This window comes from Chiloscyllium plagiosum, chromosome 31 (genome assembly GCF_004010195.1).
Source record: "Chiloscyllium plagiosum isolate BGI_BamShark_2017 chromosome 31, ASM401019v2, whole genome shotgun sequence".
Classification (NCBI taxonomy): domain Eukaryota; kingdom Metazoa; phylum Chordata; class Chondrichthyes; order Orectolobiformes; family Hemiscylliidae; genus Chiloscyllium; species Chiloscyllium plagiosum.
The window spans coordinates 44,680,512-44,693,447 of NC_057740.1; positions in this window are offsets into that span (position 1 = coordinate 44,680,512).

Here is a 12,936-nt window from a genome sequence, read left to right on the forward strand (position 1 = left end):
CTGCATTCATTCACCTCAGCAAGTGCCAAACTTCACGCTGCATTCAATCCCCTCAGCAAGTACTGAGCTTCACACTGCATTCAGTGCCCTCAGCAACTGCTGAGTTTCACACTGCAATCAGTCCCCTCAGCAAGTGCTGAGCTTCACTCTGCATTCAGTCCCCTCAGCAAGAACTGAGCTTCGCACTGCATTCAGCACGCTCAACAAGTATTGGGTTTCACACTGCATTCAGTCCCCTTAGCAATTACTGAATTTCACACTGCATTGAGCACCGTCAGCAAGTGCTGAGCCACATGCTGCATTCAATCCCCTCAGCAAGTACTGAGCTTCACACTGCATTCAGTGCCCTCAGCAACTGCTGAGTTTCACACTGCAATCAGTCCCCTCAGCAAGTGCTGAGCTTCACTCTGCATTCAGTCCCCTCAGCAAGAACTGAGCTTCACGCTGCATTCAGTCCCCTCAGCAAGAACTGAGCTTCGCACTGCATTCAGCACGCTCAACAAGTATTGGGTTTCACACTGCATTCAGTCCCCTTAGCAATTACTGAATTTCACACTGCATTGAGCACCGTCAGCAAGTGCTGAGCCACATGCTGCATTCAATCCCCTCAGCAAGTGCTGAGCTTCACCCTGCATTCAGTCCCCCCAGTAACTACAGAGTTTCACACTGCATTCAGTACCCGCAGCAAGTACTGAGCTTCATACTGCATTCAGTACCGTAAGCAAGTACTGAGTTTCTCACTGCATTCAGTCCCCTCAGCAAGTACTGGGATTCACACTGCATTCAGTCCGCTCAGCAACTGCTGAACTTCACACTGCATTCAGCACCCTCAGCAAGTATTGAGCTTCACATTGCATTCAGTGCCCTCAGCAACTGCTAACTTTCACACTGCATTCAGTCCCCTCTGCAAGTGCTGAGCTTCTCACTGCATTCAGTCTTCTCAACAAGAACTGAGCTTCATCCTGCATTCAGCCCCGTCAGCAAGTGCTGAGCTTCACACTGCATTCATTCACCTCAGCAAGTGACGAGCTTCACGCTGCATTCAATCCCCTCAGCAAATACTGAGCTTCACACTGCATTTAGCATGCTCAATAAGTACTCAGTTTCACACTACATTCAGCACCCTCAGCAAGTACTGAGCTTCACACTGCATTTAGCATGCTCAACAAGTACTGAGCTTCACACTGCATTCATTGTCCTCAGCAACTGCTGAGTTTCACACTGCATTCAGTCCCATCAGCAAGAACTGAGCTTCACGCTGCATTCAGTCCCCTCAGCAAGAACTGAGCTTCGCACTGCATTCAGCACGCTCAACAAGTATTGGGTTTCACACTGCATTCAGTCCCCTTAGCAATTACTGAGTTTCACACTGCATTCAGCACCGTCTGCAAGTGCTGAGCTACATGCTGCATTCAATCCCCTCAGCAAGTCCTGAGCTTCACCCTGCATTCAGTCCCCCCAGCAACTGCTGAGTTTCCCACTGCATTCAGTCCCCTCAGCAACTACTGAGCTTCACACTGCATTCAAGCCCCTCAGCAAGTGCTGAGCTTCACCCTGCATTCAGTCCCCTCAGCAAATACTGAGTTTCACTCTGCATTCATTCCCCTCAGCAAGTACTGAGCTTCACATCGCATTCAGCACGCTCGGCAAGTACTGAGTTTCGCACTGCATTCTGTCCCCTCAGCATGTGCTGAGCTTGACACTGCATTCGGTCCCCTCAGCAACTACTGAGCTTCACGCTGCATTCAAGCCCCCCAATAAATATTGAGCTTCACATCGCATTCAGCACGCTCGGCAAGTACTGAGTTTCGCACTGCATTCTGTCCCCTCAGCATGTGCTGAGCTTGACACTGCATTCGGTCCCCTCAACGACTGCAGAGCTTCACACTGCATTCAGCACCCTCAGCAAGTGCTGAGCTTCACGTTGCATTCTATCCCCTCAGCAAGTACTGAGCTTCACACTGCATTCAGTCCTCACAGCAAGTGCTGAGCTTAACACTGCATTCAGCACACTCAACAAGTATTGAGCTTCACACTGCATTCAGCAAGTGCTGAGCATCAGCCTGCATTCAGCACCCCCAGCAAGTAATGACCTTTACACTTCATTCAGCACCCTGAGCAAGTACTGTGCTTCACACTGCATTCAGTGCCCTCAGCACCTGCTGAGTTTCACACTGCATTCAGTCCCCTCAGCAAGAACTGAGCTTCACACTGCATTCAGCACCGTCAGCAAGTGCTGAGCTACATGCAGCATTCAATCCCCCCAGAAAATATTGAGCTTCTCACTGCATTCAGTCCCCTCAGCAAGTACTGAGCTTCACACTGCACTCAATCCCTTCAGCAAGTACTGAGCTTCAGACTGCATTTAGCATCCTCAGCAAGTGCTGAGCTTCACACTGCATTAAGCCCGCTCAGCAAGTGCTGACCTTCACACTGCATTCAGTGGCCCCAGCAACTTCTGAGTTTCACACTGCATTCAGTCCCCTCAGCAAGTGCTGAGCTTCACACTGCATTAAGCCCCCTCAGCAAGTGCTGACCTTCAAACTGCATTCAGTCCCCTCAGCAAGTACTGAGCTTCACACTGTATTCAGTGCCCTCAGCAACTTCTGAGTTTCACACTGCATTCAGTCCCCTCAGCAAGTGCTGAGCTTCACGCTGCATTCCTTCACCTCAGCAAGTGCCAAGCTTCACGCTGCATTCAGTCCCCTCAGCAAGTTCTGAGCTTCACACTGCATTTAGCATGCTCAGCAAGTACTGAGTTTCACACTACATTCAGCTCCCTCAGCAAGTGCTGTGCTTCACACTGCATTCAGTCCCCTCAGCAAGTGCTGAGCTTCACGCTGCATTCAGTCCCCTAGGCAAGAACTGAGCTTCGCACTGCATTCAGCACGCTCAACAAGTATTGGGTTTCACACTGCATTCAGTCCCCTTAGCAATTACTGAGTTTCACACTGCATTCAGCACCGTCAGCAAGTGCTGAGCTACATGCTGCATTCAATCCCCTCAGCAAGTACTGAGCTTCATACTGCATTCAGTACCGTAAGCAAGTACTGAGTTTCACACTGCATTCACTCCCCTCAGCAAGTACTGAGATTCACACTGCATTCAGTACCCTCAGCAACTGCTGAGTTTCACACTGCAATCAGTCCCCTCAGCAAGTGCTGAGCTTCACTCTGCATTCAGTCCCCTCAGCAAGAACTGAGCTTCACGCTGCATTCAGTCCCCTCAGCAAGAACTGAGCTTCGCACTGCATTCAGCACGCTCAACAAGTATTGGGTTTCACACTGCATTCAGTCCCCTTAGCAATTACTGAATTTCACACTGCATTGAGCACCGTCAGCAAGTGCTGAGCCACATGCTGCATTCAATCCCCTCAGCAAGTGCTGAGCTTCACCCTGCATTCAGTCCCCCCAGTAACTACAGAGTTTCTCACTGCATTCAGTCCCCTCAGCAAGTACTGGGATCCACACTGCATTCAGTCTGCTCAGCAACTACTGAACTTCACACTGCATTCAGTCCTCTCAGCAAGTGTTGAGCTTCACGCTGCATTCTGGCTGCTCAGCAAGTACTGAGTTTCACGCTGCATCACACTGCATTCAGTCCCCTCTGCAAGTGCTGAGCTTCACGCTGCATTCAGTCTTCTCAACAAGAACTGAGCTTCATCCTGCATTCAGCCCCGTCAGCAAGTGCTGAGCTTCACACTGCATTCATTCACCTCAGCAAGTGCTGAGCTTCACACTTCATTCAGCACTCTCAGCAAGTGCTGAGTTTCACACTGCATTCAGTCCCCTCAGCAACTGCTGAGCTTCACCCTACATTCAGCCCCCTCAGCAAGTGCTGAGCTTCACACTTCATTCAGCACCCTCAGCAAGTGCTGAGTTTCACACTGCATTCAGTCCCCTCAGCAACTGCTGAGCTTCACCCTGCATTCAGCCCCCTCAGCAAGTGCTGAGCTTCACACTTCATTCAGCACCCTCAGCATGTGATGAGTTTCACACTGCATTCAGTCCCCTCAGCAGGTACTGAGCTTCACACTGCATTCAATGCCCTCAGCAACTGCTGAGTTTCACACGGCATTCAGTCCCCTCAGCAAGTGCTGAGCTTCACGCTGCTTTCAGTCCCCTAGGCAAGAATTGAGCTTCACGCTGCATTCAGTCCCCTCAGCAAGAACTGAGCTTCGCACTGCATTCAGCACGCTCAACAAGTATTGCGTTTCACACTGCATTCAGTCCCCTTAGCAATTACTGAGTTTCACACTGCATTCAGCACCGTCAGCAAGTGCTGAGCTACATGCTGCAATCAATTCCCTCAGCAAGTGCTGAGCTTCACCCTGCATTCAGTCCCCCCAGTAACTACTGAGTTTCACACTGCATTCAGTCCCCTCAGCAAGTACTGCGCTTCACACTGCATTCAGTCCCTCAGCAACTACTGAGCTTCACGCTGCATTCAAGCCCCCCAGCAAGTATTGAGCTTCACATCGCATTCAGCACGCTCGGCAAGTACTGACTTTCGCACCGCATTCTGTCCCCTCAGCATGTGCTGAGCTTGACACTGCATTCGGTCCCCACAGCAACTGCTGAGCTTCACACTGCATTCAGCACCCTCAGCAAGTGCTGAGCTTCACGTTGCATTCTATCCCCTCAGCAAGTACTGAGCTTCACACTGCATTTAGCATGCTCAGCAAGTACTGAGTGCACATTACATTCAGGACCCTCAGCAAGTGCTTAGCTTCACACTGCATTAAGCCCCCTCAGCAAGTGCTGACCTTAACACTGCATTCAGTCCCCTCAGCAAGAACTGAGCTTCACGCTGCATTCAGTCCCCTCAGCAAGAACTGAGCTTCCCACTGCATTCAGCACGCTCAACAAGTATTGGGTTTCACACTGCATTCAGCACCGTCAGCAAGTGCGGAGCTACATGCTGCATTCAATCCCCTCTGCAAGTGTTGAGCTTCACCCTGCATTCAGTACCCGCACCAAGTACTGAGTTTCATACTGCATTCAGTACCGTAAGCAAGTACTGAGTTTCACACTGCATTCAGTCCCCTCAGCAAATACTGAGTTTCACACTGCATTCAGCACCTTCAGCAAGTATTGAGCTTCACGCTGCATTCTGGCTCCTCAGCAAGTACTGAGTTTCACGCTGCACTCAATCACCTCAGCAAGTACTGAAATTCACCCTGCATTCTATCCCCGCAGCAAGTACTAAGCTTAACACTGCGTTCAGTCCCCTCAGCAAGTACTGAACTTCACACTGCATTCAGTCCCCTCAACAAGTGCTGAGCTTCACACTGCATTCAGCACCCTCAGCAAGTGCTGAGCTTCACGTTGCATTCTATCCCCTCAGCAAGTACTGAGCTTCACACTGCATTCAGCCCCCTCAGCAAGTACTGAGCTTCACACTGCATTCAGTGCCCTCAGCAACTGCTGAGATTCACACTGCATTCAGTCCCCTCAGCAAGAACTGAGCTTCACACTGCATTCAGCACACTCAGCATGTACTGGTTTTCACACTGCATTCAGTCCCCTTAGCAATTACTGAGCTTCACACTGCATTCAGCACCGTCAGCAAGTACTGAGCGTCACCCTGCATTCAGTACACCCAGCAACTACTGAGGTTCACACTGCATTCAGTCCCCTCAGTAACTACTGAGCTTCACGCTGCATTCAAGCCCCCAAGCAAGTATTGAGCTTCACATTGCATTCAGCACGCTCGTCAAGTACTGAGTTTCACACTGCATTCCGTCCTCTCAGCAAGCGCTGAGGTTCACCCTGCTTTCAGAACCCTCAGCAAGTACTGAGCTTCATACTGCATTCAGTACCGTAAGCAAGTACTGAGCTTCACACGGTATTCAGTCTGCTCAGCAACTACTGAACTTCACACTGCATTCAGCACCCTCAGCAAGTATTGAGCTTCACCCTGCATTCAGTCCCCTCAGCAAGTACTGAGCTTCGCACTGCATTCAGTCCCATCTGCAAGTGTTGAGCTTCACGCTGCATTCTGGCTCCGCAGCAAGTACTGAGTTTCACGCTGCACTCAATCACCTCAGCAAGTACTGAACTTCACCCTGCATTCTATCCCCTCAGCAAGTACTGAGCTTCATACTGCGTTCTATCCCCTCAGCAAGTACTGAGCTTCACACTGCGTTCAGTCCCCTCAGCAAGTACTGAATTTCACACTGCATTCAGTCCCCTCAGCAAGTACTGAGTTTCACAATGCATTCAGTCAGCTCAGCAACTACTGAACTTCACACTGCATTCAGCACCCTCAGCAAGTACTGATCTCCACACTGCATTCAGCCCCCTCAGCAAGTACTGATCTTCACCTTGCATTCAGAACCCACAGCAAATGCTGAGCTTCACACTGCATTCAGCACCCTCAACAAGTGCTGAGCTTCACACTGCATTCAGCACCCTCAGCAAGTGCTGAGCTTCACACTTCATTCAGTCCCCTCAGCAACTACCGAGCTTCACCTTGCTCTCAGCAACCTCAGCAAGTTCTGAGCTTCACGCTGCATTCAGTCCCCTCAGCAAGTACTGAGCTTCACACTGCAACGAGTCCCCTGAGCAAGTGCTGAGCTGCACTCTGCATTCAGCACCCTCAGCAAGTAATGAGCTTCACATTGCATTCAGCACCCTCAGCAAGTGCTGAGCTTCACGCTGCATTCAGTCCCCTCAGCAAGTAATGAGTTTCACACTGCATTCAGTCCGCTCAGCAACTACTGAACTTCGCACTGCATTCAGTCCCCTCTGCAAGTACTGAATTTCACACTGCATTCAGCACCCTCAGCAAGTGCTGAGCTTCACGCTGCATTCAGTCCCCTCAGCAAGTACTGAGTTTCACTCTGCATTCATTCCCCTCAGCAACTGCTGAGCTTCACCCTGCATTCAGCCCCCTCAGCAAGTACTGAGCATAACCCAGCATTCAGCACCCTCAGCAAGCAATGACCTTCACACTTCATTCAGCACTCTCAGCAAGTGCTGATCTTCACCCTGCATTTGCATTCAGTCCCCTCAGCAAGTACTGAGCTTCACACTGCGTTCAGCACGCTCGGCAAGTACTCAGTTTCACATTGCATTCAGTCCCCTCAGCAGGTACTGAGCTTCACACTGCATTCAGTGCCCTCAGCAAGAACTGAGCTTCACACTGCATTCAGCACGCTCAGCATGTACTGGGGTTCACACTGCATTCAGTCCCCTTAGCAATTACTGAGCTTCACACTGCATTCAGCACCGTCAGCAAGTACTGAGCTTCACCCTGCATTCACTTCCCCCAGCAACTACTGAGTTTCACACTGCATTCAGTCCCCTCAGCAAGTGCTGAGCTTCACACTGCATTCAGTCCCCTCAGCAACGACTTAGCTTCACGCTGCATTCAATCCCCCCTGCAAGTATTGAGCTTCACATCGCATTCAGCACGCTCGGCAAGTACTGAGTTTCACACTGCATTCTGTCCACTCAGCAAGTATTGAGCTTCACCCTACATTCAGTCCCCTCTGCAAGTATTGAGCTTCACCCTGCATTCAGTCCCCTCTGCAAGTGTTGAGCTTCACGCTGCATTCAGTCACCACAGCAAGTGCTGAGCTTCACCCTGCATTCAGTCCCCTCAGCAAGTACTGAGTTTCACTCTGCATTCATTCCCCTCAGCAAGTGCTGAGCTTCACGCTGCATTCAATCCCCCCGCAAGTATTGTGCTTCACATTGCATTCAGCACACTCGGCAAGTACTGAGTTTCACACTGCATTCTGTCCCCTCAGCAAGCGCTGAGGTTCACCCTGCTTTCAGTACCCTCAGCAAGTGCTGAGCTTCATAATGCATTCAGTACCCTCAGCAAGTACTGAGTTTCACACAGCATTCAGTCCCCTCAGCAAATACTGAGCTTAACTCTGCATTCAGCCCCCTCAGCAAGCAATGACCTTCACACTTCATTCAGCACTCTCAGCAACGCTGTGCTTCACCCTGCATTCAGCACCCTCAGCAAGTGCTGAGCTTCACGCTGCATTCAGTCCCCTCAGCAAGTACTGAGTTTCACACTGCATTCATTCCCCTCAGCAACTACTGAGCTTCACCCTGCATTCAGCCCCCTCAGCAAGTGCTGAACTTCACACTGCATTCGGTCCCCTCAGCAAGTACTGAGCTTTACACTGCATTTAGCACCGTAAGCAAGTACTGAGACTTCCACTGCATTCAGTCCCCTCAGCAAGTACTGACCTTCACACTGCATTCAGAACCCTCAGCAAGTATTGAGCTTCACCCTGCATTCAGTCCCCTCAGCATATACTGATCTTCACACGGCATTCAGCACTCTCAGCAAGTACTGTGTTTCACATTGCATTCAGTCCCCTCAGCATATACTGATATTCACACGGCATTCAGCACCCTCAGCAAGTACTGAGCTTCACCTTGCATTCAGTCCCCTCAGCAAGTACTGAGCTTCACACTGCATTCTGTCCCCTCAGCAAGTACTGCGCTTCACACTGCATTCAGCACCCTCAGGAAGTACTGAGCTTCACACAGCATTCAGTCCCCTCAGCAAGTACTGAGCTTCACAGCATTCAGTCGCCTCAGCAAGTACTGAGCTTCACACTGCATTCAGCACCGTAAGCAAGTACTGAGATTCCCACTGCATTCAGTCCCCTCAGCAAGTACTGAGCTTCACACTGCGTTCAGCACCCTCAGCAAGTATTGAGCTTCACCCTGCATTCAGTCCCCTCAGCAAGTACTGAGCTTCACGCTGCATTCAGCACACCCGTTAAGTACTGAGTTTCACGCTGCATTCACTCCTTTCAGCAACAGCTGAGCTTCACAGTCCCCTCAGCAATTACTGTGTTTCACACTGCATTCAGCACGCTCAACAAGTACTGAGTTTCACATTGCATTCTGTCACCTCAGCAAGTACTGAGCTTCACACTGCATTCAATCCCCTCAGCATGTACTGGGTTTCACACTGCATTTTGCAACCTCAGCAAGTACTGAGCTTCACACTGCATTCAATCCCCTCAGCAAGTGCTGAGCTTCACACTGCATTCAGCACCCTCAGCAAGTACTGAGCTTCACGCTGCGTTCAGGCCACTCAACAAGAGCTGAGCTGCACACTGCAATCAGCACCATCTGCAAGTGCTGAGTTTAACCTTGCATTCTGTTCCCTCAGGAAGTGCTGAGCATCACGCTGCATTCAGCACCCTCAGCAAGTACTGAGCTTCACACTGCATTCAGCACGCTCGGCAAGTACTGCGCTTCACACTGCATTCTGTCCCCTCAGCAAGTACTGAGCTTCACGCTGCATTCAGCACACCCGTTAAGTACTGAGTTTCACACTGCATTCTCTCCCCTCAGCAAGTACTGAGCTTCACACTGCATTCAGCACCCTCAGCAAGTACTGAGCTTCACGCTGCGTTCAGGCCACTCAACAAGAGCTGAGCTGCACACTGCAATCAGCACCATCTGCAAGTGCTGAGTTTAACCCTGCATTCAGTTCCCTCAGGAAGTGCTGAGCATCATGCTGCATTTAGCATGCTCAGCAAGTACTGAGCATCACGCTGCATTCCGTCCCCTCAGCAAGTGCTGAGCTTCAAGCTGCATTCAGCACCCTCAGTAAGTACTGAGCTTCACGCTGCATTCAGTCCCGTCAGCAAGTGCTGAGCTTCAAGCTGCATTCAGCACCCTCAGTAAGTACTGAGCTTCACGCTGCATTCAGTCCCGTCAGCAAATACTGAGCTTCACTCTGCATTCAGTCTACTCAGCAAGTGCTGAGCTTCACAATGCATTCAGCACCCTCAGCAAGTTCTGAGTTTCATACAGCATTCAGTCCCCTCAGTAAGTACTGAGCTTCACACTGCATTCAGTCCCCTCAGCAAGTACTGACCTTCACACAGCATTCAGCACCCTCGGCAAGTACTGAGCTTTACGCCGCATTCAGTCCTCTCAGCAAGTACTGAGCTTTACGTCGCATTCTGTCCTCTCAGCAAGTGCTGAACTTCACACAGCATTCAACATCCTCGGCAAGAACTGAACTTCACGCTGCAATAAGCACCCACAGCAAGTACTGTGTTTCACACTGCATTCAGCACGCTCAGCAAGTACTCAGTTTCACATTGCATTCTGTTCCCTCAGCAAGTTCTGAGCATCACGATGCATTGAGGACCCTCAGCAAGTACTGAGCTTCACCCTGCATTCAGCACCCGCAGCAAGAGCTGAGCTCACGCTGCATTCAGCGCCTTCCGCAAGTGCTGAGCTTCACGCTGCATTCAGCAGCCACAGTAACTACTGAGCTTCACACTGCATTCAGCACCTTCAGCAAGTGCTGAGTTTCACGCTGCATTCCGCAGCCACAGAAAGTACTGAGCTTCTCGCTGCCTTCTGCACACTCAGCAAGTGCTGAGCTTCACACTGCATTCAGCACCCTCGCCAAGGACTGAGCTTCACACTGCATTGAGTCCTCTCAGCAAGTACTGACCTTAACCCTGCATTCAGCGCCTTCCGCAAGTGCTGAACTTCACGCTGCGTTCAGCACCCTCAGCAAGTACTGAGCTTTACGCCGCATTCAGTCCTCTCAGCAAGTGCTGAGCTTCACGCTGCATTCAGCACCCTCAGCAAGTGCTGAACTTCACGCAGCATTCAGCATCCTCGGCAAGAACTGAACTTCATGCTGCATTAAGCACCCACAGCAAGTACTGTGTTTCACACTGCATTCAGCACGCTCAGCAAGTTCTCAGTTTCACATTGCATTCTATCCCCTCAGCAAGTTCTGAGCTTCACGCTGCATTCAGTTCCCTCAGCAAGTACTGAGCATCACGATGCATTCAGCACCCTCAGCAAGTACTGAGCTTCACCCTGCATTCAGCACCCGCAGCAAGAGCTGAGCTCACGCTGCATTCAGCGCCTTCCGCAAGTGCTGAGCATCACGCTGCATTCAGCAGCCACAGTAACTACTGAGCTTCACACTGCATTCAGCATCCTCAGCAAGTGCTGAGCTTCACGCTGCATTCCGCAGCCACAGAAAGTACTGAGCTTCTCGCTGCCTTCTGCACACTCAGCAAGTGCTGAGCTTCACACTGCATTCAGCACCCTCGCCAAGGACTGAGCTTAACGCTGCATTGAGTTCTCCCAGCAAGTGCTGAGCTTCATGCTGCATTCAGCACCCTCAGCAAGTATTGAACTTCACACTGCATTCAGCACCCACAGCAAGTACTGAGCTTCACGCTGCATTCTGCACCCTCAGCAAGTACTGAGCTTCACGCTGCATTCAGCACCCTCAGCAAGTACTGAGCTTCACACTGCATTCAGCACCCTCAGCAAGTACTGAGCATCACGCTGCATTCCGTCCCCTCAGCATGTGATGAGCTTCACACTGCATTAAGCCCCCTCAGCAAGTGCTGACCTTCACTCTCCATTCAGTCCACTCAGCAAGTACTGAGTTTCACACAGCATTCAGTCCCCTCAGCAAGGACTGAGCTTCACACTGCATTCAGTCCCCTCAGCAAGTACTGAGCTTCACACTGCATTCAGCACCCTCAGCAAGTACTGAGTTTCACCCTGCATTCAGTCCCCTCAGCAAGTACTGAGCTTCAAACTGCATTCAGTCCCCTCAGCAAGTACTGCGCTTCACACTGCATTCTGTCCCCTCAGCAAGTACTGAGCTTCACGCTGCATTCAGCACACCCGTTAAGTACTGAGTTTCACACTGCATTCTCTCCCCTCAGCAAGTACTGAGCTTCACACTGCATTCAGCACCCTCAGCAAGTACTGAGTTTTACACTGCTTTCAGTCCCCTCAGCAAGTACTGGGCTTCGCACTGCATTCAGCACGCTCAGCAAGTACTGAGCTTCAGCCTGCATTCAGCACCCGCAGCAAGAGCTGAGCTTCACGCTGCATTCAGCGCCTTCCACAAGTGCTGAGCTTCACGCTGCGTTCAGCGGCAACAGTAAGTACTGAGCTTCAAACTGCATTCAGCACCCTCAGCAACTGCTGAGTTTCACGCTGCATTCAGCGCCTTCGGCAAGTGCTGAGCTTTACGCTGCGTTCCGCAGCCACAGTAAGTACTGAGCTTCACGCTGCATTCTGCAGCCTCAGCAAGTGCTGAGCTTCACACAGCATTCAGCACCCTCAGCAAGTACATGGCATCACGCTGCATTCCGTCCCCTCAGCAAGTGCTGAGCTTCAAGCTGCATTCAGCACCCTCAGCAAGTACTGAGCATCACGCTGCATTCCGTCCCCTCGGTAAGTACTGAGATTCCCGCTGCATTCTGTCCCCTCAGCAAATACTGAGCTTCACACTGCATTCAGTCCACTCAGCAAGTGCTGAGCTTCACAATGCATTCAGCACCCTCAGCAAGTTTTGAGTTTCATACAGCATTCTGTCCCCTCAGCAAGTACTGAGGTTCACACTGCATTCAGTCCCCTCAGCAAGTACTGACCTTAACCCTGCATTCAGCACCCGCAGCAAGTGCTGAGCTTCACGCTGCATTCAGCGCCTTCCGGAAGTGCTGAACTTCACGCTGCGTTCAGCACCCTCAGCAAGTACTGAGCTTCACGCTGCGTTCAGGCCCCTCAACAAGGGCTGAGCTGCACACTGCAATCAGCAACATCTGTAAGTGCTGAGTTTAACCCTGCATTCAGTTCCCTCAGGAAGTGCTGAGCATCATGCTGCATTTAGCATGCTCAGCAAGTACTGAGCATCACGCTGCATTCCGTCCCCTCAGCAAGTGCTGAGCTTCAAGCTGCATTCAGCACCCTCAGTAAGTACTGAGCTTCACGCTGCATTCAGTCCCGTCAGCAAATACTGAGCTTCACTCTGCATTCAGTCTACTCAGCAAGTGCTGAGCTTCACAATGCATTCAGCACCCTCAGCAAGTTCTGAGTTTCATACAGCATTCAGTCCCCTCAGTAAGTACTGAGCTTCACACTGCATTCAGTCCCCTCAGCAAGTACTGACCTT